Source organism: Oxyura jamaicensis, chromosome 3 (assembly GCF_011077185.1).
Source record: "Oxyura jamaicensis isolate SHBP4307 breed ruddy duck chromosome 3, BPBGC_Ojam_1.0, whole genome shotgun sequence".
NCBI classification, from domain to species: Eukaryota; Metazoa; Chordata; class Aves; order Anseriformes; family Anatidae; genus Oxyura; species Oxyura jamaicensis.
In genome coordinates, this window is record NC_048895.1 from 49869473 (window position 1) to 49876678 (window position 7206).

Sequence of the window (7206 nt, forward strand, 5' to 3'; positions counted from 1 at the left end):
TATCTGCAAATTACATGAAGGTGATTTGGCAATATTTTGCTTTATTCCATGTATTAAGTGGAGTTACATGGATGAAATGAACACACATTTAATATCTGAAAAAATAATAATAATAATCCTGCAGTTTCAAGGAGCTGCAAGCACATTGGACACTAATAATACAGAGTTTGCAAAGCAAATGGCTATTTGTTGGCTTTAAGGGATGAACTTAAAAACAAAATCCCAGGTAGTCCCAATAATACCATGAAATTTTAAATTAGCTTTCATCCACAGAGAACTACATATGCAAGCATAGTAAATAACAACAAACACAAATATGAAAGTGTCACTTGTTTTCATATGTAAAATTGTGGGTAAATCTTGGATGTCCGTGGGGACTCCCAAAAAATCTTAAACTTGTTCAGGGAACAAATGCAGATTTTTTTATTTTTATTTTTAATCTTAATTGGTGCTTGCAAATTGGTGCTTTTATACCTATGAAATTCTGTCCAGGAAAGTGTGTGTGTTAGCTGGATTTAGCCAGAAAAATAGAGGTATCTGGCTGTGAGAAGTCTATTGCACAGGGTGTATTTTTTAAGTATAATTTAAAAAAGTTTTCTGATGCAAAATTAAAAAAAAAAAAAAAAAAAAATCTAATGTAAAAGCAGTATGTTAACTACAACGTTTATGGAGTGAATTTCAGTGAATTTCAGTCAGAATCAAAATAGATTTTGTTCTTCCATTCTCATGCATTGCATAGAGGATATTGTTACAAAATAATGCAAATAAAGTAGGTAGTCTATTGCTTCATACCAAACCCTATAAACCTAAAGTTAACTTGTACTCCTAATCTTGTGCTCGGGTCATGTGAAATAATCTTTAAAGGGGGAGAAAATATGATGGAAAAGGCTTAGGGATGGAGATTAGGTCAGGGAGATCACAACAATTATTGTCATGGGCAAAACACACTCAAGGAAATTACTGTAATTTATTGCCTATCACTAACAGTGAGCAGTGGAAAACAAAAAGAAAAATAAACCACCTTCCCCCCAACAACCCTCTTCTACATTCTCCCCCAGGAGTGGAGTAGGGGAATGGGGAATGGGAACTGCAATTGGTCCCTAGCACTTTGTCTCCACCACTCCCTCACAGTCCCTCCCTGCCCCTGCTCCCCGTGCGGTCTTCAAGAACTTCAAGACCTGCTCCCACACGGCTCCGTCCCACGGGGTCCATCCCCCAGGAGCAAACTGCTCCAGCACGGGTCCCACACAGGTGGCAGCTCCCCCCAGGCCCCCTGCTCCTGCGTGGGCTCCTCTCCACGGGCTGCAGCTCTGGCCCGGGGCCTGCTCCTGTGGGGGCTCTCCATGGGCCGCAGCCTCCTCCAGGCCACATCCACCTGCTCCCCGGGGGCTCCTCCATGGGCTGCAGCGTGGAGATCTGCTCCTGTGGGACCCATGGGCTGCAGGGGGACAGCCTGCTGCACCAGGGGCCACTCCACAGGGGAACTGCTGCTGCCTGCCTGGAGCACCTCCTGCCCTCCTTCTGTGCTGACCTTGATGTCTGCAGGGCTGTTCCTCATTTCATGCTCTCCCAGGTGCAGTTGCACAGCATTTTTTTTTTTTTTTCCCTTTCTTAACTATGGCCCAGAGGCCTAACCTGCATTGCTCACTGACTAGGCTCTGGCCAGCTGCAGGTCCATTTTGGCAATGGCAGAAACTGCTCCTCATCTGACACGGGCCAGCTCCCGGACTCTTTTAACAGAGGCCACAACTGCGATCTCCTGCTACAAAAACCTTTCCATGTAAACCCAGTGCACCTAGCCACAGGCAAAACTTGGTGGTGGTAGCAATGCTAGTGCCATGATGTGTGCACAGCACTTGCTAGGAAGAGGAGAAATCAGAACAGTGTTCAGACAGCTTCTGCTATACACATCCCAAAGGCCTAAACACCTCTACCTTGCTGTTAGAAGATGCTGTTACTGCCCACTCCTTTTGTTTTCTCTTTCTAGCATTTGCCCTGAAGCTACCTTGCAGCTTTCTGTCCCTGCTCTTGTCTTTGAGGTCGAGCTGGACTGCCTGGAAGGTATCAGACCAGAGGGGAACTCAGGACATGCCTCAGCCCCAGGTACTTACCCAGCAGATCTCTGCATCCTGCACTGCGTTCATTACTATTCTGTTAGCAGTTCACTTTTTTTGAGATTATCTCAAATATATTTTACAAGATCTACAGTTACATCTTTCCAAAATTAGGAATACTGCTCTTAATGTTGGTAAGTCTTTCCTTCCTGCACAATATATGTACCCCAAAAGACAATCTCCAAGTCTTTAAACCTACTTCAGTGAGAAAAGGGGAAGGAGAATTATTAAGATTCTCTTCTAATGTCAGTGCCTTCTGGCCAATTTCGTCGCTTTCATTTAATTCCTTGCCACTGATCCTTTAATAGAATTTATGATTGTCCATTTTGCGTTCACCTTTCTTAGAGTGTCACAGATGTATCCATGCAGAATGATTACTGTTGTATGGCCAGAGGAAGTAAATGCCCCAGGAAAAAGAGCTCCAGGAAAAAATGAAAGAGAAATTCTCTGGGGAAAATAAATAAATAAATAAACAATCCTAGCTGCTGTACAAAAGACCCAAAAGAGACAGAGTAGCTTTTCTGTTTGCATACATCATGGCAGCAATTTTACAGTTAGTCTTACCATGGCCAGTGTTATTCTTAGTAAAAACACAGCTTCACCGAAGAATGAAAAGTTCATGGAGGAGAAGATGTGTTTGTCAGCTTGCTGGCAGAAAGTAATCCTCTATTTACTTGTGAGAATCACATCTTCATATACCAGAAGAAATAATATGCAGACACCGAAAGTGCCATGCATACAGTGAGGCAACAAAACACATCCTTTCCTGGCAATATCTTTCAAAAAAATGCCAAAATTACACTTACACTTCACCTTGTCATTGTGACTCATTTACAAGACACTTCACTGATGCTGTCTTATCACAAGAACTTATTAAATGTTATTATGCTGAATCGGTTTTGTACATCACATAGTACCATCTTTGATATGTAATTTCAGTAGTCCCTCCTCACCTGGGTCAACGCTCCTGTTTCTATCTTGAGGTGCCCTGTGTGCAGTGCTAGTCCAAACTGTTGTTTGTGAAAGCCAGCACATCACCAGCTCTAACCAGGTGAGCCAATAAAACATTGCTGACAAGATGCTGTGCCCTGAATGTACATTCTGCAAAGCGATTATGTATTATCTGCAATGTCATCTGCAAAAAAAACTATGCAGACCAGTGAGGAAACACAGAAATGGAGAGGATCCTACCAGTTTAATTTTATTTAATTTAATTTTATTTTATTTTACTTTATATATTATTGAGAATATGGCCTTGAATTATTTCATTCAAATAGGCTCAACAAGATTTCCAACATTTTCATAACGTAGACCTTCGTAATAGAAGATATCACAGTAATTAATTACACACGAAAACCAATGCTGCAAAACTGTCTTACTCAACAGAAAGTTATCTTATCTGATCTCTGTTATCTTTTGGCATTGTTTTGTGCTGACAGACCAACTTCAGTGTGACACCAGGAATCTTATATACATTGTGATTATAATGACAAAACAGCATACTGTCAAAGGACACAGAATTTTAAACAGTTTTTCTTCTTTTGAAGAATTACGTAAAAAAAAAAAAAAAAAAAAAAAAAACACCTAAGTAAACTACTCTTGAAACCATAGTCCTGAGAAATAAAATCTACTTTTTTTTCTCCTTCCAACCTAAGGTCCTGTATACCTCCTCAGTTGTTCGTACCTGGGACTAGAATTAAAGATGCCAGTACAGCCACCAAAAGATGTAAGGCACTTAGAACCAGTTTCAATTGGAGTTGAGCACTGAAGTACAAGGGGAGCCTACAAAATGCACAATGTTTAATGTTATCTGATGGTCACAAGGGATCCTAAAACATTTTAAGTAAAGATATGGGATACACTTTAACAGATACCCAGTGTATCTTAGGTAAGACTACTGATGTGAAACATCTAGCCTCCTCAGAAGAAAGAATTCTAAAAAATCCTGCAAATATTTGTCCTCTTAAAAAAATTCTGCTTTTTTTTTTATATATATAGCTGAAGAACTTGAACACCCACATGTGGTAGTACTTAACGTGAGGGAACTGGGACCTTTTGAATTTTTTCAAGCTACTTTCACAATCAGCAGAGGGCTGTGAAGCGAAAAGTCACATATGGGTCACTTTTGCTGACATGCTTGCTAGATCACAAGCAGCTACCACAAAATTTGTTTCAAGGACATAGAAATCATTGGGTTACATTAAGAAGGCTGCACACATCTTAATCTGCAAAACTGTATAGCTAAGTTTGTTTCACTAACTAGAAAATACACAGAACAAAAACACCTTTATTGGTCTTCCAGAAGAATTGATTTGCTAACTTAGATATTTTGATTCATTTCTTCTTTGATAACATAATAGTTGGAAGAAAACTGGAATGTCTAAAATATTCACAAATGTAAATTATTTCTAAGGAAGTAAACTTCCATCAGAAAAAGAGAAGCTGCTTTTCAGACTTAAGAAATTTCTCCTTAAAAATAGCTTATATCCTTCACTGTCTTTAAATTTTCTGCCTGTTCAGATGGTGGATTTACTGTGGCAATTGCAGTCATTCATGGCAGAAGTATCTACATAAGGTTTGCACTGCTTCTTTTTTTGTATTTGCATGGATCATGTAGACAGCATACACTCTGCTTAAGGTAAGGAAAGAGGTTGGTACGACTTGTATGTATGTTTTGCATAATGAATCTTCTCCATTAGCATATTTTTGCTACCTAAAAAGTTATTACTAACATTATCATTTGTAAAACCAGCCCAATGATGGGAACGTGAACGGAGCTATCCTGTGATGCATGGATTAGAGGTGGCTATACTTTGACTGATGGTCCTTATTACTGCACAGGACACAACCTGCTTTGTGCTTGAGCTTATGTTTGCTGAGCTGACAAAAGTTGGTGAGAGACAATAAAGATAAAAGCTTAATTAACATTTAAAAAAAAAAAAATCCTGAAAAATACAAAATATATGGCTTGTAAAGACAACTTCAGTTATTAAGTTTATCCATGGAATAGATTTTTTTTCTCTCTCTCTCAAAGCAGAGACACTCCAGGAGAGAAGATTGTTAATGACAGATTAATTTTTTCCTGCTGTTTGTTCCTCATATACACCTCAGTCTGTAACACTGCAGTCATTTGCTGGGGAGGTTGTGATGGTGCCATGGAGAGTAATGACTGCAGTTGACAAATCAGGCATGGAACAGATGAACTGCGGCAATATTTTTGTTCATATCACTTCAACTCACTTGCAGCCTTGAAACAGGGTGCATAGCTAGTTTGTGTAATTTCTTCTGCTTACCTTGGTTAGCTTAAATTATTCTGTATTTCATCATGCCTTAATGTTGGCCTGGATCTCTGACTCTCTTCAAAGATGTCCTGCCACCTCAGCCACAAAGCAGAGGTCCTCATCTAGCCTATTTTTTTCACTGAAGAAACCACCCCATCTTCCTTGTCAGTCTGTTCTTTACAATGGTTCTCTCCTTGATTCAAAAACTGCATCAGAGCTACAACTTTCCCCTTATTCCCTGCATAACCATCCATAAATTGGCTACCTCTCCTCTCCACTCTTGCAGACAAATTTCTTATTTGCCTGCTACAACCAGAAGACTGCTGCAACAATCCTTTTTTTTTTTTTTTTTTTTTTTTTCTGGCTTGTCAGTACTTTCTTCAGGAGGGCAGAGAGGTTGCATTCACTGGTAGAAAGAACTATTCATCTAGAGAAAAATTATCACAGCACTACTTGTCACTTTAGCTATGATCCACTACAAAACCTTTCTCTCCCTTTCTGTGCTGTGAAATACCTGCCTAGACTGTCACCTCCCGTCTTCTGTTGACCCCTTCCCTGGCTTTGCCAATAATATCAGGCTCCTTGTGTTTTCCTCTCATGTAGAAGAGGCCTCCAAATGTTGCCCTCCTTCAAAACTGTCTCTTGTATTAATGTTGACAAAAATCTTACTCTTGTTAAAATTCAGGCAGCAGACAGGCTGGAGTTACTTTTTTTCAGGCTGACTAGTATTGAGTCATTGTTATCTCTCTGTTCACCCTCCTCAGCAGACATTTTCCACTACTTATCTTACATTTGGGTTTTAAATTCCTATATAAAACATGTACTCTGCCTTGTAAGATGAGGCCCACATGCTGAATTAGTTTCTGACAGCTGCCTCAATACAATCGCAGAAATGGTATGTTACTACATAATTTCTGGAGTGAGACCTGCGCTTGTAGGCTTGTCAGTCTAATTGGCACCTTTGACAGCGATTATAATTTGCGTTAAATAGCTGACACAGAACAAATTCCTCATATAATATTAAAACATCTAGCAAACACAGACATGAAGGCTCTGCTATAGCTTAGAAAGTCATAGAAAACCCATCGACAAATAAATCCTCCATGGTGTTTGGCACATGCACCATTACACAGTGCAAGCGTGGTGTGTGTTTGGGATGGGGGGAAACTGGGGCTGCATAGGTTCCCTTGAGGCAGCAGCTCTGCATTGAGGAATGTTTCTAGTCAGAAAGAGAAGAGCAAATGAAGAAACTTTATATGGGAGTTTTAGATGGGAGTTTAGATGGGGGTTGTCTTTAAAAAAAAAAAAAAAAAAAACATAAATGAAAAGGCAGCCTTTCCTTCATGGCCTAATGAAGCCTGTAAGACTGGTTGGAGGAGCATTGGTCTGTCACTAAAACGGTGCCTTGAACAGGCCCAGCCTCTCAGGATCATTGTCTCTTGAGCACACAGACTCGTGGCGGAGGTTCCCCAGCAGACCCCTTCTCTCTTCCGCAGGCTTTCATACAACAGATCTGACAGAAGCAACAGAGTTGACAACAATAGAGCAACAGAGGGGCTGCATTTGGGTGTCTGAGATGCCATGTAGGTGTTGTGACATGGGCACAGCTCACTCAGGGTACTGCTGCTGAGGCCTGCTGATGGACTGCCCTCTGAGCAGAGGTGGGCTGGACAGAGAGATACAAGCTATACAGTGCCTTTGGAATGACTGCTTTCTAATGCTCCATGAAGCACTGATAACTTTATAAATATATTTTTAAAATAATTCTTTTTTTATGACAATGAGTAAACTCAGAGCTGAGTGAAAGTTTT

At 40.2% G+C, this 7206-nt stretch overlaps 1 long non-coding RNA gene across 1 annotated transcript in view; it reads left to right on the forward strand.

The window, feature by feature from the left end:
* The window catches only part of LOC118164958, a 50958-nt gene extending 45906 nt beyond the window's left edge, over positions 1-5052 (forward strand). The window contains exons 2-4 of the long non-coding RNA XR_004749769.1: positions 3054-3165; positions 3770-4002; positions 4113-5052. This is a non-coding gene — a long non-coding RNA (uncharacterized LOC118164958). The remainder of the gene's footprint in view (positions 1-3053; positions 3166-3769; positions 4003-4112) is intronic.
* The last annotated feature ends 2154 nt before the right edge of the window (positions 5053-7206 follow it).